General features: G+C 49.7%; 1 pseudogene; it reads left to right on the plus strand.

The window, feature by feature from the left end:
- LOC117192666 lies at positions 1-26368 on the plus strand (annotated as a pseudogene).
- Positions 26369-26428: the final 60 nt, after the last annotated feature.

A 26428-nucleotide genomic window follows, 5' to 3' on the forward strand; every position in this document is an offset into this window, starting at 1 on the left:
TTTATTCGTCCCGCGCCATTCGCAGAGTTCAGTTGTTTCTTGCGTCGTGTGTGAAAAGTAATTTAGTTGATCAAACTCGGCTTACATGCATATGCATACATACTCAACCAGTTAAGAGACACTGAGAGAGACCAAAGAGTCTCAAAACCAGCTTAGAGCGAGCCGACAAGTGTTTCTCGCAGACAGCATCCGCTCTTGCCCGTGCAAGTAAGCGAAACAGCACTACCTGTGTTATTTTGGAGTCGTCTTTTCTTGCTTCTCTCTTCTACGTGGAGCGTAGCTTGGCGACCGTCTTTTCTTCAGCAAAGAAATCATTCCCCACGCTCTCATCTCCGCTCGCGCGTTATTAACAGCTCTCGATTGTGTAGGGTGTGGTGCTGGGCGCGTTTTCACATTTGGCGCACGCGAAACTCAGGCAAATTAATCAACAGTTTTCCCAATAATATGTGGCGCCCCAAAATGGTAAATAACGTGGGAAGCACGTTGGCTGGCTCCCTTTTGCTGGGACTTGCCCTCCTCGCCACGCAGGCAGAGGCGCAGAGGACGCCAACCATTTCCTACATCACACAGGAGCAGATCAAGGACATCGGCGGCACTGTCGAGTTCGACTGCTCCGCTCAGTATGCCAAGGAGTACAATGTACTCTTCCTCAAGACCGACTCGGATCCGGTCTTCCTCTCCACGGGCACCATGCTCGTCATCAAAGACTCGCGCTTCTCGCTGCGCTACGATCCCAGCTCTTCCACCTACAAACTGCAAATAAAGGACATCCAGGAGACGGACGCTGGCACCTACACCTGTCAGGTGGTGATCTCCACCGTGCACAAGGTGAGCGCCGAAGTCAAGCTCTCTGTGCGCCGCCCGCCCGTTATCTCCGACAATTCCACGCAATCGATTGTGGCCAGCGAGGGCAGCGAGGTCCAAATGGAGTGCTTTGCCAGCGGTTATCCGACTCCGACCATCACATGGCGTCGCGAGAACAATGCCATTCTGCCAACGGGTGAGTCTTTCTTCCACAAACTTCAATGTTTCGAAATTACTATTTACCGTTTTCCGTGCGTGATGTGGGATGTGGGGCGTTTAACCCATGCCATGTACATGTATTACATGTACAACATAGCGTTTGATGGGTGCTCTGTTCTGGCGCTCTCCTCTCTCGCTGCTTGTCTGTCTGTCCCGCTTTGACCATAGTTGGGAGAGAGTGTGAGGGCTTTTGTGTAGGTGTGTGTGTGAGAGTGACCGTGACTCACTCAGGCGTCACCTCTCAAGCTTTGTTTATTTAGTTGTTGCTATTATGCCGTTTGCCGTTTGCCTGCTGTCTTCTTTCACCTTCTTTCTCCCCCACAAGCCACCCCAGCGCAACCTGTTCGGTGGCCATATTTCGCAATTGTTTCTTTAAGGGAGCGGTGCCAGTTCTACGCCCTTGATTTTATTGCCATGCACACTGGCTCACACACTGTGAAATTTCATTGGAAATTCCAGGCTGGACAAGTGCCAAATGCTTTGTATTTTCCATTTCTTTGTATTTCTTGTAGAGAGCCTTTCCTTTCCCGAAAAGAAGGGAAAAGCTAATAGAATAATTTGGTCCACAGGTAGAGTGCACCGTTCTTGTACAAGGTTAACCCGTACAGGTGCTAGCTGCTGTTCTACCTGAACTATGACCCTGCGCACCGAACCCTCCGTAATGGTTTCTTTACAAGATCGTAGCGTCATCGGCAGCGGCAACAAAAAAGCAATTAGTGTAACTAATCCGATAGATACTTAATGCCTTATACCTGGAAAGAAATGGTGGGCCGGGCACACCCTACACCACACCACACTACACTGCGGTGCTCTGCTCGTTGGGCGTCGTATCTGAAGTAGTGCAATCTTTAATTGGGGAGTGGGGCATCCAATACCATACTGGAGTAGCATGCTCAAAAATGGACCTGGAAAGCAATAAAGTGAACCACAATAACGTGGATACGCTTGATGGCAAGTCAGAAATGGGTTAACTTTTTCCTGCTGTTCCCATAAATCAAAGGCCTAGGGTGGGTCCAGTGTTTGCCAGGAGGTTTCTGTGTGGAGTTTCACACTTTTTTACGCTCTAATTTAAAGAGCTTAAGCAAACAAACCCAGGCTTTGAAATGCGCCAACGAGGCGATCCATGCAGTCATCCATCCAGGAACTTCAAGGGTGGAGAGATGCGAGTGCAGAAGGCGTGCTCTGAAGAGAACTGGAGGAGTTGTTGCCTTTTGTGCTTTATACAGCATTCCCATTTCCATTTCCATGCACATTCCCGTTCCCGTTCCCGCTCCCGCCCCCATTCCCGCTCCCATTCCCGCTCCCATTCCCGCTCCCATTTGACATTCCGAGTTTTTGAAACATTCGACAACTTCAGCACGCGCAATTGCTTCCGCAACTTGAAAACGTTCCACGGAACGTTTGATGGTCCCCGGGCCTAGGTCCTGGGCATGGCAAATGGGCAAAGGTATGGGCTTAAGCAAACATCGGGAACAACGGCCCGTGCAAATGCTTTTTGCACTGGAGGGCTGTTTCTTACGTACGTATCAGACACGGTCTAGGCTTTGCTCTCGGCTCTCGGCAATGGGTGGGCAGCAGGGGAGGGGGCACGGTGCAGCAAAAAACAGGGAACCGTGAATGAAAGAAAGAGTAAACAACAAACAATGCTAGAGCCTGAGAGCATGGTTTCTGTCCCTGTCACACCCCTGGCCAGACCATGCCCACCCCACCCCACATCCCTGCCCCACCGCGCCCTTCCGTGTTCGCCTGGCTACATAATTATACCCGATACTCAAAATAAGTATTGGGGTATATTAGATTTGTGGTAAAAGTGGATGTGTGTAACGTCCAGAAGGAATCGTTTCCGACCCCATAAAGTATATATATTCTTGATCAGCATCAATAGCCGAGTCGATTGAGCCATGTCTGTCTGTCCGTCTGTCCGTGCGTCCGTCTGTCCGTCCCCTTCAGCGCCTAGTGCTCAAAGACTATAAGAGCGAGAGCAACGATGTTTTGGATCCAGACTTCTGTGATATGTCTCTGCTACAAAAATATTTCAAAACTTTGCCCGCCCACTTCCGCCCCCACAAAGGGCGAAAATCTGTGGCATCCACAATTTCGACGATACGAGAAAACTAAAAACGCAGAATCGTAGAAGATGACTATATCTTATAGAGTGCAAAATCTGAACCAGATCGTATAATTATTATAGCCAGAATCAAGAAAACAATTTCATTCTTTCTCGTTCTGTCTCTCTCTAACACACAGGTTTCATGGTCGGTTTTGCCAATTGCAAAATATGAGTTCAAGGATCTCAGAACCTATAAGAGCCAGAGCAACCAAATTTGGTATCCACACTCCTGTGATATCGGACCTTGACCATTTTGTGTCAAAATTTCGCCACACCCCCTTCCGCCCCCGCAAAGGACGAAAATCTGGGGATTTTCACAAATCTCAAAGACTATTTACGCTAGAGTAACCAAATTTGGTACACACACTCCTTTAAGATGTCACTATAAAACGTTTATCTCAGAATTTCGCCCCACCCCCTTCCGCCCCCACAAAGGACGAAAATCTGTTTCATCCACAATATTACAGATTCGAGAAAACTAAAAACGCAGAATCATAGATAATGACCATATCTATCAGATTGCTGAATCTGGATCAGATCAGATCATTTTTATAGCCAAAAGGAACAAATCAATTTGCACTGGCTACGCAGCCCCCGACGTCACGCTCAGACTGATTTTCTGTCTCTCTCGCACGCACTCTTTGTCGTGTCGTTCAATATTAGCGGCGTCTGCCGGAGGAGAGCCATACTGACTTAGTATCGGGTATAACTGTAGAGTTGCGGTGTCCGCAGCAACTCACAACGTTCCCCCTCGTTTTTATTTTGATAGCCGGCGAATACAATCGAAGAATACAAAATATATATGTAAATTACAAGCGTGTGTGTGTGTTGTGTAAAGTGCAAACAAACAAGCCGCAGCGATCCGATCCGATCCCTTGTCTAAAAACCCTAACCCCCAGGCGAAAAGGGTACACAGTACCCAGTACCAGCGTCCCGCCCAGGGACCTTACCGGAGGAACCCCTAATCAACCATTTCCGTTTTGCCAGCAGTTTTCGGGGTGTTGGGCTGGACTCCGTCGAGAGTCGGGAGTGCATGCCAATTTGTGCGTTGCCATGCAAATCAATTGGCTATACTCCGTTTTTTATTGAACACCCAAACAGCACTTTGGCAGAGATAAACAGAGAGAAGGGGAGGGAGAGAGAGAGAGTATGAGTAAACAGAGACATTTGCATCGACTTGCACCTGGATCCCATTCAAATTCGTGCTTGCCCCAGCGAAATCACACTCGTATTTCCATAATAAACCTCACCTTGAGCTACTGCTCACGTAGGGAGTTTGTTTTCTGCAGAGAATGCTGAATTTGCTAAAGCCTAAATAGCAATCGCAATCGCAGACAGCTGTCGAAAATTGGGTTATTGTTTGGCTTAGTTTCGGATCAGGAAGTGAGCAGATGATACTTATCTGGGATCTGATCGAGGGATGCAGATTCTCGGATCATGCTCAATTAACTTTAATTGTTCCATTATGTGTGATCCAGCGAGAGTTCTGTGATATATACAGAAGCTTCTACGTTAATTCCAGTCTTGGCAAGATCTGTTCGGACCGTCCCCAGTCCCTCTATGACGCCCTTCTGCTGCTGTTGATTAACTTTTATGCAAATTGTCGTAAAGCAAATTGCGAATTAAACTCAAGTGAGCATTATCAAGTACTCCAATCGCGCCCTTAAATACAAATGCAATTTCACTCACTCCCTCGCTCTCTGTAGTCCCTTCCGATGGGTGCAAATCTTAAATTTAATAATATTTACGCTTAAACATTTCGATGCGCAATTGATGCTCTTCTCGAGATCTCAACAGGGCGTGTGCCCAACAGCGTTGCCAATTTAGCTTATTTAAGGCTAGATCTAGCTTATTTGAAAGCGGAACAGCTTGAAAAATTATCAAAATGCTTATAGCTTTAAATCTAGCCTTTTTATACCCGATACTCAATTTGCAGTGGCTACGCAGCGCCCGACGTCACGCTCAGACTGATTTTCTGTCTCTCTCGCACGCACTCTTTGTCGTGTCGTTTAATATTAGCGGCGTCTGCCGGAGGAGAGCCATACTGACTTAGTATCGGGTATAACCGTAGAGTTGCGGTGTCCGCAGCAACTCACAACGTTCCCCCTCGTTTAGCCTGTTTTTTACAATTTTTAGCTTGTTCTAGCTTGTATTTTTGTAAAATCTAGCTTATTTTGGCGCTCAAAATCTGGCAACACTGGTGCAGCCCAGATTCCCATTTAATGAATAATGGAAAAAAAATTCTTCAAAAGCCGGAGGCAGCAGCTGGGAATGAGTTTGAAAAGTATTTGCAAGTAATTAGGTTTTTGCGAGGTAGTGGGAGTCCTTTGATGGCGATGGGCATGTTTTTATAGGTCCCCTTCTGCCGTTTCCTCTTCCTATTTGTAGTCGCAATTGCCTTGCTGCATCCTCTTTGTTGCAAAGTCAAAGTACAGCGAAACGAGACCAAGAACGACACCGATAAACGCTGCTGATGACGTACTGCCATGGAAAACTTGTTTATAAATGTTGGTTGCTGGGGCAACGACCACCTGGTCAACATGGGGCATCCACTGTCCGCCACCGTACACTACGAAAAATTCAACAACAACTAAGGCAAGCATTTCCAGTTCCAGGGAAAGTGTACTCACTCTTTTACAGGCCGTAAAAGATGCCAGATTCTGCTTTTAATGAGCATATTTTAGAGATCTATCGTCTTGGCGGGGATTTAGATGTCTCAGTGGCCCTTAGTGGTAATAACTTGTTAGTTATTGTTAGTTATTATGAACTGGTCTCGTCTCTCAGGCCTCGATCGTCCCAGTTTTCTTTTGGGCCTGACTGAAGCCATTTTGTCCGTTCCGCTACCCTCCCCTCACCACCACCAGAGCTTATCACACCAAAAAAAGGAGAAAGGGAAGGGGGAGGAGGAAAAGTGAGAGAAATAGAATTCATTTCGATTCATGTAGCGCTCTTTGTGCGGCAATTCCTGTATTTATTTAGCACTTTTAGCTGCATGTTTCACCTTCGGAGCGACCGGAGCGACCGGCTTTTTATACCCGATACTCAAAATGAGTATTGGGGTATATTAGATTTGTGGTAAAAGTGGATGTGTGTAACGTCCAGAAGGAATCGTTTCCGACTCCATAAAGTATATATATTCTTGATCAGCATCAATAGCCGAGTCGATTGAGCCATGTCTGTCTGTCCGTCTGTCCGTCCGTCCGTCCGTCCGTCCGTCCGTCTGTCCGTCTGTCCGTCCCCTTCAGCGCCTAGTGCTCAAAGACTATAAGAGCTAGAGCAACGATGTTTTGGATCCAGACTTCTGTGATATGTCTCTGCCACAAAGGGCGAAAATCTGTGGCATCCACATTTTTAAAGATACGATAAAACGCAGAATCGTAGAAGATGACTATATCTTCTACAGTGCAAAATCTGAACCAGATCGTATAATGATTATAGCCAAAATCAAGAAAACAATTTCATTCTTTCTCGCTCTGTCTCTCTCTAACACACAGGTTTCATGGTCGGTTTTGCCAATTGCAAAATATGAGTTCAAGGATCTCAGAACCTATAAGAGCCAGAGCAACCAAATTTGGTATCCACACTCCTGTGATATCGGACCTTGACCGTTTCGTGTCCAAATTTCGCCACACCCCCTTCCGCCCCCGCAAAGGACGAAAATCTGGGGCATCCACAAATCTCAGAGACTATTAAGGCTAGAGTAACCAAATTTGGTATCCGCACTTCTGTTAGATCTCACTATAAAACGTATGTCTCAGAATTTCGCCCCACCCCCTTCCGCCCCCACACAGGACGAAAATCTGTTGCATCCACAATATTGCACATTCGAGAAAACTAAAAACGCAAAATCATAGATAATGACCATATCTATCAGATTGCTGAATCTGGATCAGATCGGATAATTTTTGTAGCCAAAAGCAAGAAATCAATTTGCAGTGGCTACCCAGCGCCCGACGTCACGCTCAGACTGATTTCTGTCTCTCTCGCACGCACTCTTTGTCGTGTCGTTTAATATTAGCGGCGTCTGCCGGAGGAGAGCCATACTGACTAAGTATCGGGTATAAATGTAGAGTTGCGGTCTCCGCAGCAACTCACAACGTTCCCCCTCGTTAATCCTTATCACACTCACAAAGGATACACGGCTTTCGTTTTCCTCTCTCTCCTCTGCAATCGGCAATCCCATCGCATTGTTTGCTGTGGTACTTAGTCAATATTTGTTTAGGCACTCGGCGGCACACACGGACATTGTGCAACAATCTTCCTCCTTCATTTTTTGGCGTAATTGCTATTTTAATAGTTTTCTTTTCATGCCATGATTTATGCTTTGTAAGCGGCCACTACGGTACAGTCTGCACTCGGCAACATCAAAAGAGAATCCAAACAAGAAGCAAACATCAATTGAGTTGAGGGAGAGAGCGAGAGAGAGAGAGAGAGAGAGAGCGCTGAGTGTAATCCAATAAATGGCATGCCAGGCCGCATGACTCGGGTAGCTATAATGTACTACTCGAAAGAAGAAAATCACTTTTGAAAAGTCAACAACAGAGTCTGTCGTCTCTCGGGTGGTGGACCTGGGACGTGGCTCTCTCTCTCTATGGGATGGGATGGGTGGGGGGTCACTGGGGAGGGTGTCTCCATGTCGCTGTGTGCGGTTTCAAGGCGAAGGCAGTGTCTGAGGCGCGCTACCCGCCAAAGTGGGTGCATTCACATGTCTCAAGAGCTTGTTATAGGCTCGATATATGTGTGTGCGTTTTTTTTTTTTTTTTTTTCCATGGATACGCCACGGCGGGTGAGAATCTCTAAGAGACGCGACCGGCCCGTACCAGTCAACGAACTGGACTACCCCTTCGGGGCTTCCCAGCTAAACTCACCACCACGCACAGCTGCACACCTCATTCCCCGCGGGATCACCGCAAAGTATTACTTCGCGGGGATGGGTTGCCTACGTTAGGCACTCTCCTCTACGCGTCGCTCCCTTTCGCATCTTCTCAGATCGCTCTGGATGGCTATTAGGGTGTTGCTAACGCGCTGCCAGTTCTCGTCGGACTCCGTCATGAACGCCATTAGCTCCTCTGGTCGTGGGAAATACTCTGCACTTGAGCGGTACCTCGTGCAGTGGTAGATCACATGCTCCGGATCCTCGCTCTCATTCGAACACTCAGGACACTCGGGAGTATCCTCGTGTTTGAACCTATGTAGATACTTCCTGTATCCTCCGTGACCCGTCAGGAATTGGGTGAGGTGGTAGTTCATCTCTCCGCTTCTCCGCCCTATCCATGACTCAATGTCCGGGATTAGTCTATGGGTCCACCGTCCATTTGTGGCCGTGTCCCATCTTGCCTGCCATTTTTCTATCGACGCCCGCCTTTCCGACGCACGGATGGTCTCTAGCGATGCATTAGTTCGCATCCCTGCGCGCGCTTCATATACATGCGTCATCTCGAGCGCTAGTATATCCACCGGTATCATGGCCGCGAGGACCAGGGCTGCGTTATCCGACACCGTCCTATATCCAGACACTACTCGAAGAGCGCAGAGCCGATATGGCACTGACATCTTTCTTCTTAGACTCATGTTGCCGGATAGGGTTGAAGACCACACCGGCGCAGCGTACAGTAGGATCGAGGCCACTACTCTCGCCAGGAGTATGCGACGACCTGCCTTGGGTCCACCAATATTGGGGAGCATCCTTGCGAGTGCTGCCTGCATCCGGGAGGCTTTTTGACTCACGTACTCGATGTGGGCCCGGTAGTTCAATCGGTTATCCAGCATCACGCCTAGGTACCGGATTGACTCCTGCGACTTAATAGTCGCATTACCCACGCGAAACGTCGCGTACTCCACCTTCTTCCGACTCGTGATGAGTACAGCCTCCGTTTTGTGGCCAGCCAGGTCCAATCCCGCGTTTTCCATCCAGTTGGATACGATCCGGATTGCCTCGTTGGCCGTCGCCTCGACATCTCGGAGCTCTTTGGCTACCACGACCAGGGCGAGATCGTCAGCGAAACCGACAAGCGTGCATCCCTGCGGGAGCTGGAGTCTCAGGACGTCGTCGTACATTATGTTCCACAGTAGAGGTCCTAAGACTGATCCCTGTGGAACTCCGGCTGTCACCCTGTAGAGCTTTGGTCCCTCCTCCGTCTCGTACCTCAGTACCCTACCCGACAGGTAGCTGGCTATTATCCGAAGCAGGTAGGTGGGAACTCCAATTCTCCCGAGCGCCTCGTTTATCCGAGACCAGTTCGCTGAGTTAAACGCGTTACGGATATCCAGGGTCACCACCGCGCAGTACTCCTTTGTGCCAAATCTCCATCTTATTCCCTCGATCGCTCTGGATGCAATGTCGGTGACTGCCTTGATGGCGTCGACCGTTGATTTGGCCTTCCGGAATCCGTACTGGGACTCCGATAAGGCCTCCTTCTCCTGGATCACAACTTGCAGTCGGTTGTAGACGATTCTCTCCAGGGTTTTGCCGACCGTATCCAGCAAACATATTGGGCGGTATCCTGATGGTTCCTCCGGGGACTTATTTCCTTTGGGTAGAAGTATTAGCCGCTGCACTTTCCACTGCTCTGGAAACACTCCTTCCCGTAGGCATTTGTTGAACGTGTCAACAAATACTTCTGGTCTGGTGGCCTTGTTTGGGATACCGTCCGGTCCTGGTGCCTTTTTATCCCCAATTCTCCTGGTAGCCGCTATCACCTCCTCAACAGAAATCTGTTGCCACAGCTCGGAGTCTTGGCTCGAGACGCTTTCCTCCCTATACGGGTGCTGTGGGAATAGGGCCTCCACGATGCTACGAAGCAGGATCGGGCAGGTCACTTCCGGTGTTGACTGGCTCCTTATCCTCTTGGTGACGACCTTATATGCCGTCCCCCAAGGGTTGACGTCCGCCTCCTCGCATATCTGCCTGAAGCAGGCTGACTTGCTCTTCTTTATGGCACGTTTAAGGGCTCTTTTCGCTGATCGGAGTTCCTCTCCCCTGGTTTCGAACTCAGGCCGACCTCGTGCTCTCTGGTAGCACCGTCTTGCTCGTAGGCAGGCTTTCCTTAGCTGGTTAACCTCCGCATTCCACCAGTAGCAGGGCGCTCCTCTTTTGCAAGGCTTCCTTCTTGGCATTGCCACATCACATACCTCCTCCATGAGCTTCGCCAGTTTCTGAGCCAGGCCCTCTGCCGTTTCTCGCGCAGGGCTCCAGCTGGCGTTGCGCAGATATTCCGTGAAGGTTTCCACATCCAGGTGGTCGCCCTTCCATTTAGGTCCGGTAATTTTGGCTAGCCGTCTTTTCGTTGCTGCTCCGCATTCGAAGTGGATCGCCTGGTGGTCGCTGAACGTAAACTCCTCGCTTACTCTCCACGTAGCTCCCCTATGGAGTGAGACGCTCATGAGGGTTAGGTCGATAATGGACCCTCGACCCGCCTTGAAGTAGGTTAGCTTCCTGCCATCGTTTGCGAGTATTACGTCCAAGGACGCAAATTCCTCGAGCAGACACGTGCCTCTGGCGTTGGTTTCCTTACTGCCCCACTCTACGGACCACGCATTAAAGTCTCCCGCTATTACTACGGGGGCTCTTCCGCGCGCGTCTTCCGCTATATGCGCTAGCATACTTTGGAAGCGCGCTAGGTCCCAGCTCGGCGGGGCATAGCAGCTATAGAAGGTTACCTCTCTAAGCCTCGCTCTAACAAATCCTTCGTTGGCTGCGCATATCTCCTGGGGTTGGATTTGTACGGCCCAGATGGCCGCCTTGCCGCAACTGCTGCTGGTCCAACCGCTTCCTGGTATCGCCCTGAATGGCTCGCAGATGAGCACGACTTCGGTCTTCCTCTCCCTGACTGCTTGTCTCAGGAGAGACTGAGCAGCTTCGCAATGGTTTAAGTTCAGCTGAGTACACCTCATGCTGATCTTTTAGTCAGGGCGTTCCTAAACTGGGGGCATCTACCGCTGCCGGCCACGTGCTTCCAGTCTGCGCTCGTTCCCTTGCAGAGCATGCACTGTGGTTCCAGGCTACAGTCCTTTGCCAGGTGGTTCTCCTTTCCACATCTTCTACACAGCTTGGACCTATCTACTTTGCTACTGCACTGTCGTGCCATATGCCCAAACTCGAGACATCTGAAGCATTTGGTGACGCTGATTCGCTCACGCAGTCTGCATCTTACCCAGCCTACTTTTAGGACTCCAATTTTCAGAGCCTTTTGAGCGCTCTCCGCTGGCAGCCTGATTGTGGCCGTCTGGGTTCCGCCGTATGCCTTTCTCAGCTGGATGTCATCCGCAGACAGCTCCGCCAATTCCACCTGGCTTCTCAGAGCCTCGCATATATCCTCCGTGGTGGTTATTTCGTCCAGGTCCTTGCACTCTACGGTCACCCGGTGCGACAGGCTACGGACTTCTGCGTGCTCCTTCAGCGTATTGGCTACCAGGCTTTTAAACATCTCCGTCTCCTCTCCCGACTTGTTGAGCTGTAGAAGTAGCTCTCCTTTTTGGGTCCTCCTGATCCTGGCGACCGCATCACCGAGTCCACGCAGGGTTTCGTCCGTCCTAACCTTGCGCAGTATCTCTGCATAGGTCTTTTCACCTTTGGTGGCAATGACGATGGCGTCTGGTCGCGTCTTGTCCGCGAGCGCTCCAGTCGGCTTTTGCGGCCTCTTCCTTCTGCGCCGGTTGGTCACCGTCAGAAATGGGGTCTCCTCCGGCTCCTTTCTCTCCCTTTCAGCGTGGGCGTTCTTTTCAACTGCTACTCCTGGTGTGGTCTGGACCTCGACCGCTGCCTTGGTCCTCTTTGTCCGGGGTGTTGGTGCACCTGCAGCTTGTTTCCTCTTAGGCTCCGGGAGAGGTCTGAAAATCGGTGACGTCTGAGAGGACTGGTGGGTCCTGATCACCGCCTTAGCTCCTTCGTCGTGCAGCTGGATAGCAACCAGCTCATACAGCACCCTTATGCTCTCGATCGAGTCCCGCATGGGTTGGTGTATGGATCGCCTCTTGCCATCCTCGAGCATCTCCACTAGCTGCGTGATCTCTCGTCCTAGATCGCGCAGCGCTGTGCTGCCCTGAGCTTTTTGGTGCTGCTCCGGGCCAGGGAGGGCCGGCAGCGGGGCGTCGGTCCGCTCACCAGTTGGCGTTCTCGCCATTTTTTTGCTTTTATTGAAGCCTTCTGAGTCGTTCGTCGTTATGGGTGTGATACTTTTGCTCATTTTGTTGGGTCCCAACTCGTAAGCCGTTGTCCTTGTCTGTTGTACAGTCGCGTTATGATCCCATGGTTGTCTATGCAAGCAGGGAGGCCATGCGAGGGTTGACTCCCGCCCTTATGGGGGCGGGAGTTCAGAGCCGGATCCGCGCTAGTCAGGAGTGACTCAACTGAGCCTGTACGTCCAATTTAATGGCTACGGAACAAGGAGCGGGCTTAGAGATTTGCCAATTTTTCACGGGACGGGGGCAGAAGCAGCATTAACCTAGCAGCCATTTCGGCGGGGTTTCATTCCGCGTACTAAAGTGCTAGAATGCTGGCTTCCGTCAGCCCTGGGGTCATCAATCCAAAAAAAGGGGGGTCCAGTTCCTATCCTAAGACTTTACTGGTCTCCGTCTTAGTCGCCTTCTCGTATTAGCTAGGTGTTTCACAAGTGTGTTAGACCTATCCGGGGGATACCTGGCTTGTGCCGGCGGTTACGAGTTGCTTTAGTGCTCTTTAGAGGGAGCAGAACATCCCCGTGTCTTCTTAGTCGCCTCATACGACAAGCTGTGACATGCTGTGGTGGTATTCTACTGCCCGCTCACCACACCGGTGCGTGTATTGCCAGTGCTGAAGCCATTTTCTGAAATAACAACTGAAATTTCAGCAGAGAAAAATGTCACCTTATCAAAGGTTATTATAATGGCCACATTGCTGCATCAATCCATAGCCAAAGCTATTCCAAAAGATGATTTTCTACGGGCAGTCGTAGAAAAACTCTAAGAGCAGTTGACCGTACGTTTTGGGGATTTGGAAAATAATATTTTGTATGCAGAGAGCACCATACTAGACCCAAGATTTAAAAAACGGGGTTTTAGGTCCGATGAATGCTATGAAAAAACAGTTGCAGCTCTACAATGTAAGATCGCTCAAACGGGATTGGTTGATAATGTTGCTGATGATCTGTCATCACAAATCGAAACCGTCAAAACGTCGCCAACCAAAAGTGGCATTTGGGACGAGTATGACAAGCAGTATAACCAAATAACAAAGCCAAGCTGTAACACGGCTGCTGCCATTAGAGAGGTAGATAAATACCTAGCAGAAGAGAACATCAATAGAAAGCAGGACCCTTTGATCTGGTGGACGCAGCGAAAAAATGTATATCCACGACTATACGAAAATGCGTTGAAACGACTTCGTTTGGTGGCCACGTCGGTGCCATGTGAGCGCCTATTTTCTGCAGCAGGAGAAATAGTCCGCAAAAGACGAACGCTTTTGACGCCCAATAAGGTTGAAAGCCTTATGTTTTTACATAATAATATGTGAAATACTAAAAAATGGTGTGTATTTTATAGGTTTTAAAATTATAATGGACAACATAAGTAAAATTGATTATTGTTTTTCAGCCCCGACTTCTAAAACATAAAAAATGGAAAACGAGACACTTAATTGAAACTGTTGGTTGTGTCCTAGCGATATCAAGTACTAAGTACGAATTAAAATAAATTTAAGAAGTTAAAACGTCAATGAATTGTAGTACATTATTTACATATAAGCTTAAAACTAGATATGAGACTTTAAAATTGAACAAAGAACAAAAGGACCGATAAACAAAACAGGCCAAAGAACAAAAAAGAACGAACTAAAGGGACAATGAAAAAAAAGAACGATGAACAAAAAAGAACGATGAACAAAAAAGAACGAACGGAAAAGAACGATGAACAAAAAAGAACGATGAACGAAAAAGAACGAAAAAGATGAACAAAAAGGAACGAACTAAAAGAACGACTTAGTTCACTGCATAAAAATGAACGAACGAACTTATTCAGTAAATTGAACGATGTTTACCCAACACTACTAAACAGCCTGTTTCCTGCCAAATAAATTTAGCTATTAGAACCGAAGCGGAGTGCTCCAATTAATGAAATCACGCTGGGAAAAATCAGTATCAAGTCAATGAAATGGAAAAATTTGGTCAATCCTATTACGACAAAAAGAAGAAATGTAAAAATCATATTTGGGAAAAAACATTGTGTGCACTTTTTAATTGGATTTTTGCCAGGCCATACGCAGGGCACAGAACTGAGAGGTGTGTGTGTGTGGGAACGAGAGACATGACCCATCTGTGACTCGCCCAGAGCTATGATGGATCGGATCGGTTTGGATTGGATTGGTCTGGAATGGGTTAGGTTGGGTGCGGGTGCGGGTGTACACTAGGGTTTGTGCCTGGCGCTTTGTGAGTGTGCTATGCAGTGGGCGAAGCGTCATTAAAAGCGCACCCGTTCTGCCACTGGATTATGGCGATGAGTCACACGCGTCACAACTCGCATTAGGTTAGGTTAGGTTAAGGCGGTAGCCGGGAGGGGGGGGATAAGAGCCTCCCGCCCCCAAGCTCACTTGGACCTATAAAAGGTCCTTTGTGTTGCCGCATGGGCATGTGCCCCTTCGCGTTGCCCGAACCGTGAGAGCATACTACTGCAGGTTAAGGGCAGTCCCATCCGGTGGCTTGGATGTATTTGGACAAGGTCCCTGGTTTAATTACGGACAGGTCCGAAATGTCCGTGAGGAAAGCGGCCCCGAGAATTCGAAGACGACGATTTCCAAGGGCTGGGCAGTGGCAGAAGAAGTGGGGGACCGATTCCTCCTCCTCCTCGTCGCGACAACTCCTGCAGAAGTCGTTATGAGGGATTGACAGTCTAGAGGCGTGAGTGCCGATCTGCCAGTGTCCCGTAATGGCTCTAGTAACTGCAGAGCACTGTGCTCTGCTGAGTTTATACAGCTCTGCTGAGCGCTTCTTCGATCGATATGGCCATTTCAATCTTGAGACTTTACAGGAAACGGTTTGCTGCCATCTCCTATTGGCATTTTGCTCGAACAATTCGTGCGTTAGGATCCTGCACGTAGCCAAGGGCATCGCTACTTGCTCCCTCTCCGGTAGGAGAGGAATCGTAGTACCCTGCCTGGCTAGCTCGTCGGCGGCGTCATTCCCCTCGATGTCCCTGTGGCCGGGGACCCATATAAGGAAGAGATCTAACTGCTCTGCGATCTCGTGCAGAGACCTGCGGCAGTCATTTACAGTCGCTGAGTTCGACGATATTGAGCCTAGAGCTTTGATAGCTGCTTGGCTGTCCGAGAAGACGCACACTAAGTGCGTATCTAGAAGTAATTTGGAGACGATCGAAATGGCCTCCTTGATGGCTTCAACCTCCGCTTGGAACACACTACAGTGATCCGGGAGCCTGAAGCAATGACTGATGTTCAGCTCGCTGCAGTAGACTCCGCCTCCCACGCGGCCGTCTAGCTTTGAGCCATCAGTGTAGAAGTGGACCGCATTTGCAGGTCCTGGTTCACCCATCTCCCAGTCCTCCCTAGATGGGATTGATACCTGGAAGGGCGTCGAGAGGTGATCACTGGGGATACAGTAATCTGTCCTCTCTGGTAATTGCGGGAGTCTCATCAGGATTCCCGAGTGCCCAACCGCGGATGCTTTCCACAGTCTGGCTTCTCTCATTCTGAGGGCGGAAAGTGTTGCCACCTTCTTTCCCATGAGATCCACAGGGAGGAGGTCCAGCACAGTATCCAGGGCTTCCCCTGGAGTAGTGCGTAGCCCGCCAGTTATGCATAGCTCTGCCATGCGTTGAACTCTGCTGAGTTTATTGAGGCATGTCCTTCTGTCCAAGGATGGCCACCATACCACCACTCCATAGAGCATGATTGGTCGTATGATGGCGGTGTAGAGCCACCGAACTATATAGGGGGTCATTCCCCATTTTAGTCCGATGGCTTTCCTGCAAGTATAGAGGGCCACTGTGGCCTTCTTTACTCTATCCTCTATGCTCAATTTCCAATCGAGCTTTCTATCGAGGATTAGGCCAAGATACTTGGCGTTGTTGCTGAAGACTAGCGTTTCCCCACATAGTCTTGGGGAATCAGTACCGGAACTTTGTACTTCCTAGTGAAAAGCACCAGTTCCGTTTTAGACGGGTTGACGCCTAACCCGCATTTGGCTGCCCATTTCGACATTTTCGTGAGAGTACTTGTCATGCACTCACACAATGTCTGCGGAAATTTTCCGGAGAATGCTATGGCAACATCGTCCGCGTACGCCACCACACGGCAGCCACCCCCCTCTATCTCCCGCAGCAGTGTGTTCACTGCCACGTTCCATAGGAGGGGCGAGAGGACTCCGCCCTGCGGTGTGCCTCTGCTGACAAATCTGGTACACGTTGACGTCCCCAGTGATGCCTCAACCGTCCTGCATTGTAGCATCTGATCGATCAGGCTCACCGTCCTGGAGTCAACGCCCAGATCCGTCAGTGCGCCCGTGATGGCGGTCGGAAGGATGTTGTTAAAGGCGCCTTCTATGTCGAGGAAGGCTACTAGGGTGTACTCCTTAAAATTAAGGGATGCTTCGATGATCGATGTGATCGAGTGTAGGGCCGTTTCGGTGGATCTTCCCTTCCGATAGGCATGCTGGGAGTCTGAGATCAGACTGGACGGAATGCACGCCGTTAGATGCAGGCCCAGGAGCCGCTCCATCGCCTTTAGAAGAAAAGACGATAGACTTATGGGTCTGAAATCTTTTGGGGCAGTGTGCGAGGGCTTGCCTGCCTTGGGTATAAATACGACTTTGGTCTGAAGCCAGGTGTCAGGAATGCACCCGTGGGAGAAGATTCCCTCGTAAATTATTTTGAGCCAGTTAATGGCTTTATGTCCCGCGTGAATCAGTTGGGCAGGGAAAATGCCGTCTGGCCCCGCGGACTTGTAGGGTTTAAAGCTTCTGATCGCCCAGGAAATGTTCTCCTGGCTTAGCAGTCCCAAGATGGCATTTGAGGCGACAGAAGGAGGCGCGAGGTAGTTGGGTCTGTTTTCATCGCAGCCAGGGAAGTGGGTATTTAGGAGAAGATTTAGCGACTCCTCGCTGGACGTAGTCCACGACTGGTCGGTGTTCTTCAAGTAGCCCAGGGTGGGTGTTGTCTTCGAGAGAACTCTGCGCAAGCGTGAGGCTTCTGAGTTACTCTCGATTTCGCTGCAGAACTTACGCCAGGAGGCGCGTTTGGCTTTTCTAAGTTCTTTGTTGTAGGTTGACAGACTGGCCTTGTATTCGGCCCAGTTTTGCTCAACGTTTTCAGCCTTAGCTTTATTGAAGAGTCTCCGGGAGGCTTTCCGGAGTTCACCCAGTTTCGGATTCCACCATTCAGGTTTCTTCCGGCCTCTGTTCTTGCCAGAGGGGCATGCTTTGTCGAGCGCCTTATTGCAGGCGTCGGTAAAGATCTTAAGAAGACGAGTCGTGGCCTGCGTGGAGAACTCCTCCTCAGATGGGGGCTCAGGGAGAACACGACTGAGGTAATCAGAGTACCGAGTCCAGTTTGTCCGCCTGATGTTTCGGAATCGGACTGGCTTCGGTACTGAGAAGGAGAAGACAGTTTCCACGTACCTGTGGTCCGAGAAGGAGTGCTCTTCCAGGACCCTCCAGGATACAATGTTACGCTGTATCTCATGAGAGGCAAGCGTGAGGTCCAGGACCTCCTTGCGGTTTTTAATGATAAAGGTGGGATCACTACCCCGGTTTAGTAAGACCATCTGAGTGGTCAGTAAGTAACTGAAAAGGTACTCACCCCTTTCGTTTGTGTCAGTGCTTCCCCACTGACAGTGATGTGCATTGGCATCGCACCCCACAATTAGGCCGATGTCCTTGGCCGAGCAGTCTGCGATTAGAGCCCGGAGAGGCGCGTGTGGAGGGGGTCTGGTTGTTCATGCCCCATGTATGCGGAGCAGATCCTCAGTGAGCGCTCCTGGCCTTCGAGGCTCACTGCGGTGTGGTCTTCATTGCTGAAATTTGGGAGCAAAAATAGGTGCAACTCTCTTTTTGCAAGAATGCAGGTACGAATTTTACCTGCGGTTTCAGCTACATATAGCTTGTAGTCAGAAGTCCTCAGACCGGAGACCCTGTTTCCGAGGATCCAGGGCTCCTGAATGAGGACTATGTCGGCTCCACCCTTGGCCAGGTGGAGCAGTAGAGCAGCGCATGCTGCCTTACAATGGTGGAGGTTTATCTGCAGGAGCGTCAACGACATTCCTGAGGCTCGCCTCCACCATTGTTGCTTCTAGATCGCTGTCAGGGGACTCCGGCTCCTCCCCGACAACGATGTGGCTGAGACCTCTGGCTAGGTCGCTCTCGTCGAACGCGTAGTCGTCCAAGATATCGTCCGACCTCATGGACGCCGCATCCGACGCCGGGTTGTCTTCCTCGCACGAGGCCCCCTCTTTTGGGATCTCCGGCAGCTCCGGGTCTGGCTCGACCTCCGCTTGCCTGCCCTTGCGATCGGACTTGTAAGTGGATATGGTGACCTTCTTGTAGCCATAATCCACTACACCGTCCGACTTTGCGAGGAGATCAATGGATTCCTCATTTAGGACGAGGATAATCTGGCGCCTCTGAAGATAGACCTCTTTTAGGGCCGCCACCGCCTTTATGTAGAGAGCCGCAGAGCGAGCGTCTTGGTAGGCGATGGCTTTCACCTTGCCTTGATGCCACCCTGCGTCCTCACACTTTGGCGGTGGTCCGCCGTTCTCCTCCAGTTCCAGTAGGAACCGGTTCTGGAGCTCGTTCTCCACCAGGTGCCACTTATCGCGAGGGACATGGCCGTCCTCGGCGCCCCTGTCCAGGACACCGATCAGGGTCCTGCCCCTCGCCACCTCAGCGAACGACCGGTTCGTGAGGTGGGTCTTCACCCGCTTGGCTTGCTGGGCTTGGCCTGGCTGATTTGCGGGTCCTCCGCTGAGCGTTGCCGCTTGTTGGCGGCCTTGGCTGCGCCCTTTCCGGCTTTGGCTGGCTGGAACAGTGGAAGGATTGAGCAGGCCCACAGCCTCTGCTCCTTTCCTTCGGCTGACGCCTTGAAGTTCGGGTCTTCGTTGGACAGGATGAAAGCCGCTCGTTTCCTGTCCTGGTGCAGAGACGCTGCCCGCCGGGGCTCCCATGGGTTCTTCGGTCCCGGTGCGCTTACCAGCCGCGATTACGCTCTGCTTGGCAGCCCCCCCGGTATCCGCTTCGCCCTTGGAGCCACCCGACTTGGAAGGACCCGATTGGCTTTTCGGGCCCCCCTCGCTGCGGCTGCTGCCTGAAGACGGTGGACCGACTCAGTCTCCTTCCCCGTCTTCTTTGGACCCGGTTTCCCAGGCGCTGGTGCAGAGGGATTGGCTTGTCCCTCCGGTACTTTAAGAGGAGTACCGAGCTCCTTTGCGGTGTTTTTATTTGGTATTTTTGATATGTTTGGCATTTTTGTTAGGCGGGAAGGGGTTGGTCACCCGAGGCATAGCCCGCTTGCCCCGGGAAGCCTGATTTAAACTGGAGGTCGGCAGGTATCCAGAGTCCGCATATTAGCGACCGGGCACCCCCCGGCCATGCATCCCTCGGCATATAACAGTGTCACCTTGGATTGGGGTAATTTCACTGAGAGTTTTCTTCTCTCCGCCCGACTACCATTCGCCAGCATCCTAGCAGAGACATGACCGTGCTAGGACCTGTTTCCAGCCGCCCTCACGGGGAGAGTATAGTCGCACTTCCACCGGTGTGCACAGTTACGGCGGGTGACGGTTCGCTCGCAACCCTCTGTGTCCTAGGGGGGGGTGTGAGACGCAGACCGCACCGGGTATTACTAACCGGAGCGGCTGGGCCCGCGCCGAGTTCACAGTTGTGCGAGCCGACCCGTCATCCGTTTGTCCCCCTGTAGCACCCAATGGCTGACGGCCCAACTCGCATTAACATTCATAATTTCCACGCGGCTCGGTTCTGGCAACTGTTCCTCAGAATCTGTTGACATTTCAAGTTGAGGTCGAAGAAGAAGGTTCTGTCTGGTGCTTTTCCTGCGCTTTCCTTGCCAAATAGCAGGAAATTGAAATGGGAAAAAGGAAAATTCAAATATGGCTGCAGGCCCAGACGGGCCGAGACCGGCACACCCCTCAACCGCTCAGCACTCCCCAAAAAAAAAAAAAACAACACCGCTCGGGGATGGGGAAAGGGAAAGCGGTTGCATCAATGTTTTATTTTTTTCCCCACTTAGTTGTTGTTTTGACTGCCGTGTCGCTTGTTTCCCTCATGGTGTCTGGCCCTGCCCTCTGATTGGTACACATACTTTTTTGCATGCCAAATTCGATTTCCACTTCCAGGATGCCTCGGTGGTGGTTTCCTGCTGACAAAATGGCGTTCACGGCGGCAGCCGGCTTCCGAATAGTTTAAGACCATTAGAAACGGTGGCGGCAATCGAGTAACCCTTTCCACCGAACTTGTGACCTTTTCCAAGCGAGCGCGCCCGCCTCATAACGCTGACGCATTTAACCGTTGACGGGCCACAGACCCGGACCCAGCGCACAAACAGCTACAGAGCACCCACCTTCGTCCACTCCTGCCACAGTTAGGTGCAACCCTGTCAGGGTTTTCAATGCATTTTCCGTTTCCTCTTGGGCTGGCTTTTCGAGAGTTATCGCTGCGTTCCCGGTTATGGCTGGGATCCTTTCAGAACCAGACCAGACCATACCATTCTAGCTCCAGATATGTACCTGCCTGCACTTTGTCTGCATCACTTCTCACCTTTACCTTTGCCGCTACCTTTGCCTTTGCCTTTGCACTTTGCACAATTTTCATTTTCTTTGGGCCTTGTTTTCGTTTGCCTCTAACTGACAATTTATCTCTGGCTGTTTGCCTAGGGGAGAGACTAGGCCTGGGATGGTGGCAGGGGTGTTACCAACGTTGTTTTCATTTTGTTTGATGGCAGGCGGAGATAGTCCCAGACAGGTTCGGTTCCTGCCCAGGCCTGGTCCAAAACAAATGGTTACTCCTCTCTCTGCCTGTCTGATTTTTCATTACTCTGAGCCGCTCGACTCTTCGGGGTCTGTCTCTGTCTCTGTTTTTATACCCGATACTCAAAATGAGTATTGGGGTATATTAGATTTGTGGTAAAAGTGAATGTGTGTAACGTCCAGAAGGAATCGTTTCCGACCCCATAAAGTATATATATGCTTGATCAGCATCAATAGCCGAGTCGATTGAGCCCTGTCTGTCTGTCTGTCTGTCCGTCTGTCCGTCTGTCCGTCCGTCCGTCTGTCCGTCTGTCCGTCCCCTTAAGCGCCTAGTGCTCAAAGACTATAAGAGCTAGAGCAACGATGTTTTGGATCCAGACTTCTGTGATATGTCACAAAGGATGAAAATCTGTGGCATCCACAATTTTAAAGATATGAGAAAACCAAAAACGTAGAATTGTAGAGAATGACCATATCTTTAAGACTGCGGAATCTGAATTGGATCGTATTATTATTATAGCCAGCATCAAGAGCCCTGTCTGTCTGTCTGTCTGTCCGTCTGTCCGTCTGTCCGTCCCCTTCAGCGCCTAGTGCTCAAAGACTATAAGAGCTAGAGCAACGATGTTTTGGATCCAGACTTCTGTGATATGTCACTGCTACAAAAATATTTCAAAAGTTCGCCCCGCCCACTTCCGCCCCCACAAAGGATGAAAATCTGTGGCATCCACAATTTTAAAGATATGAGAAAACCAAAAACGTAGAATCGTAGAGAATGACCATATCTTTTAGACTGCAGAATCTGAATTGGATCGTATTATTATTATAGCCAGCATCAAGAAAACAATTTCATTTTTTCTCGCCCTGTCTCTCTCTAACACACACGTAGCATAGGCGGCTTTGCTTAGAGTAAAACATTAGCGCCTAGATCTCAGAGACTACAAAAGCTAGAGCAACCAAATTTGGTATCCACACTCCTAATATATCGGACCGAGACGAGTTTGTTTCAAAATTTCGCCACACCCCCTTCCGCCCCCGCAAAGGATGAAAATCTGGGGATTTTCACAAATCTCAAAGACTATTAACGCTAGAGTAACCAAATTTTGTATCCGCACTCCTGTTAGATCTCACAATAAAACGTATATCTCAAAATTTCGCCCCACCCCCTTCCGCCCACACAAAGGACGAAAATCTGTTGCATCCACAATATTGCAGATTCGAGAAAACTAAAAACGCAGAATCATAGATAACGACCATATCTATCTGATTGCTGAATCTGGATCAGATCAGATCATTTTTATAGCCAAAGGAAACAAATCAATTTGCAGTGGCTACGCAGCGCGTGACGTCACGCTTACACTCATTTTCTGTCTCTCTCGCACGCACTCTTTGTCGTGTCGTTTAATATTAGCGGCGTCTGCCGGAGGAGAGCCATACTGACTTAGTATCGGGTATAACTGTAGAGTTGCGGTGTCCGCAGCAACTCACAACGTTCCCCCTCGTTTCCTTTCTGTTTCTGTTTTCCTTTCATTAGTTGCCAGAGAGTGCACTCGCACTCCGCCCCTGAAGCGAGGCACCGCGTCATCCTGTCGGGCAAAGTGTTTTTAATTCTCTCATTAGTAACTGAAATTACTCCACACACACAGCCAAGATTCTGTATTATGGATGATGGATGGTGCTTGATTGTGGATATGATATGTACTCTGCAGACTCCACAGATCTGTGTGTTTCCGGTTCTGTTTTGGTTCGCTTTCGTTCTGTTCGCTTTAATTGGTCCTTACAACATCACTCTCTCATTAGTTTGATTGTACAGAAATTTTCTTCATAATTTGTCAATATTTAATGTTTGGTTTTTGGGAGCAAACAGAACGGATCAGCCAGAGGTACAGTCTGCCAACCCTTGCCTGGCTCTTGTTTAGAAGTCAAGTGATATATGAGTCTCGTTTGTAATTAGATGCCATTACAATGTTTTTCGATTCCTGAAGGTACAGTCTGCCAACCCTTGCCTGGCTCTTGTTTGGAAGTCAAGTGATATATGAGTCTCGTTTGTAATTAGATGCCATTACAATGTTTTTCGATTCCTGAATCACATTTCCTATTCGTGAGGGGTGTTCCGTTTCAATGACTTTCTGCTATACTATACGATCCATTTGACCCTTCAGAATGAACCAGATCTGGAGTCAATTCGGAGAGCATTTATATGGGGTTTACTTATAAACAGACTCGGAAATTCTTCACTCTCAAGAAAGAGCCATCTGTGCACTCTCCTTTCTCTCTCTCTCTCTAGCGTTCCCTGCGATCTCTCTTCTGTCGCATAACTAATTAGCAATTAAGTATTAGCCACTTTCTGACACGCCCCAATTACGCGTCTGCACAGCCCCAAAGCCCAAGAACGAGGGGGAAGGAGGGAAATATAGTTTACATGCTAACGGTAAAACGGTTTACAGGCGACAAATGTTCTGGGAAGCTCTGGAAAGCCTCCACACCTGACTCGCATGTCATTTCGTGCTCCAGCAGACACGCGGGCGTCCATCAAAGCAATTACTCGTATAATAATGGAACAAAATAAAACAAAAAACAGTCGAAAAACTCAAAACTCTTTTCTATGCTTACACATTTGTCATTTTGAGTGCGGTCCCCCCCAGCCCTTCCCCGTTGAACTCCAAGCATTTGCCACTGCAGCTGCGCTTTTGGCCTAGGCTTAGGCCGAGGCCTAGACCAAGACCAGGCCCAGAGTCACGCTGCTGCACTTAAAGTTCGCTGCGAGTCAGAAAACAGCAGCAGAAACAGAAAGAGAAACAGAAACAGCAACTGGGATAGAGCGATAGAAAAGAACCTGTTTTGGGCCTAGCCGAGTACACATGACATGACAGCCCATTGGCAGCCACAGTAAACGCTCGTTAATTACAAACGCAACAAATTTCATTTGTTTGCCAGAGGGAAAAATTATCTTTTACGGCTCGCACTTTGTTGTGCTTTTTATGGGAACATAAACATCACTTGCATTACGCATTTTTGTGACTCTCCTTATTTGGATCATAATTAAACATCCCCGATAGATACTTACTATTCCATCCACAAGATTTCACTACTAGATCCTGGAGCTCCCTTTGGCTACTGCCTCTCTTCCAAGGGCCAGTGTGATCCCCTGGAAATGGGGCACTTGATAGCCATTTCTATCCCACATTCGACACGCTACTATATTGATGGAGTGTTTGTTTTGGGCTTGTGTCCAATGGGGGGCGAAAAATGCTTTCTGGTCATGCTGCTGCTGCTCCATTGGACTAATTAAACAAAGCCCATGACTGCGTCGCTCTCTGGAGTCTTCAAGGGATTTCTGCCATGCCATGACATGTGTGTGTTTTTCTAATATTGAAATGAGTTTGTTGCGTTGTTTCCTCCAATGACCGCATGACGATGTTGCCCGCGCCAGCAGAAGAACTTCGTTCGTTCAATTTGCTGCAATTGTGAGGAGGCCGGCTTAACCCATTGCCTTGTCGATTACTATGGCTACGGTGGCAGGAGGAGGGAGGGAGGGAGAGGTATAGGGAGTCGGGGACAGGCTGTCAATCCAATTTTAATGAAATGTGTTACTTCGATTCCCAGGCGCAATTAATTTGAAATGTTTCAGTCGAGTAGGCATGCCGCCCTTTCCCCCGCTCAATCCCTTTGCCCGCATTTGGAATGCAATTCGCATGAAACATACAATATTTCCAGGGCATTCTGGAGTTTTGGTCAATGCTCTCTCTCTGTCTCTCTCCTGCTACTATGCAGCCCCTCCCCGGACTTTCTGTGTAGTTTGTGTCAATTGTTTGAGCCTGAATTGTTTTGGCAAATGTTTGAAGAGCAGCCACAGCCACAGACACATATGAATACCATCTACGAGCAATCGTACATCTCTCTGTGCGGTTGAGAGGGGGCTGGGAGATCCCTGGGCTCGTTGGACTCGTTGCTCTCCCTCTGTATCTGCATCTCTCTCTCTCTTTGCGCTGAGCCAACTTCCGGTTATGAGCCCAGCCAACACTGAGGCTGAGCGAACCTCTCGCACAGCAATTCCTATTCCCATTCGTATTCCCGTTTACGCTTCAGTTGCTTGTTGCAATGCAGGCGCCTCACCACCCTCCACCCTCCACTCTCCACCAGGCCCCTCTCGTGCTATCCTTTGGTGCACTTATGCCTAAGTGCAGCCTTGCTCTACGTTTTTCAAAATTAGTTGGCAGCAAAAACAAGCAGAAGCCGAAGCTAACAGCAGCAGAGTCATAGGCACGCCAGCAACAAAATGGTTTACTTGTTAGAGGTCATTAACGTTGCCATTGTTAGTGGAGCGAATGGCGGAGACGGGAGTGGGGAGTGGGAAGCGGGAGGAGCGTTAAGGGCAGGGAAAAGGTCACCCACACACAAAGTGCTAACGGATGTGCCCCCGGCTGACTCATTAAAATCAGATTTTTGACTCTATTTTTACTGCACAAACACAAAAGGCTGAGGCCCGACCCGCTTAGAGCCGCTTCATTAATACATGCACTAATCGTGGCTTGTTCTCACTTGAACGCGCCCGCTGAAAGAGATATATAAATATGCAATATAACAGATTTCTAAACCTTACTCATGATCGCCTCTCTGTTGTCTTTGATCCATTCCAGATAGTGCCACCTATGTGGGCAACATACTGCGCATCAAGTCGGTGAAGAAGGAAGACCGAGGCACCTACTACTGTGTGGCCGACAACGGGGTCAGCAGGGGAGATCGCCGCAACATCAACATTGAGGTGGAGTTTTCGCCAGTAATCACCGTGCCACGGCCCCGTCTCGGCCAGGCGCTGCAGTATGACATGGATCTGGAGTGCCACATCGAGGCCTACCCACCGCCGGCCATTGTCTGGACCAAGGATGACATCCAGCTGGCCAACAACCAGCACTACAGCATCTCGCACTTTGCCACCGCCGACGAGTACACCGACTCGACGCTGCGCGTGATCACCATCGAGAAGCGCCAGTACGGAGATTATGTGTGCAAGGCCACCAATCGCTTTGGCGAGGCCGAGGCTCGTGTGAATCTGTTCGAGACGATCATCCCGTGTGCCCGCCGGCCTGTGGCCAGGCGTACTATGCCGGAGCCGAGGATGTGGCTGCCACCTCCTTTGCCCTGGTGGGCATCTTGCTGGCGCTGCTCTTCACCAGATAAGCCAATAGTCCCCCCACTGACTCTGACTACAAACGCTCCAAGTCCAAACCATCAATCAGCCCTCGAATACATAAATATATACTATACATAGATATAATATATAGTAACCTACATCATATACAAATCAATCCAACAGACGTCGCAAAATGATTCGA

Source organism: Drosophila miranda (genome assembly GCF_003369915.1).
Source record: "Drosophila miranda strain MSH22 chromosome Y unlocalized genomic scaffold, D.miranda_PacBio2.1 Contig_Y2_pilon, whole genome shotgun sequence".
NCBI lineage: Eukaryota > Metazoa > Arthropoda > Insecta > Diptera > Drosophilidae > Drosophila > Drosophila miranda.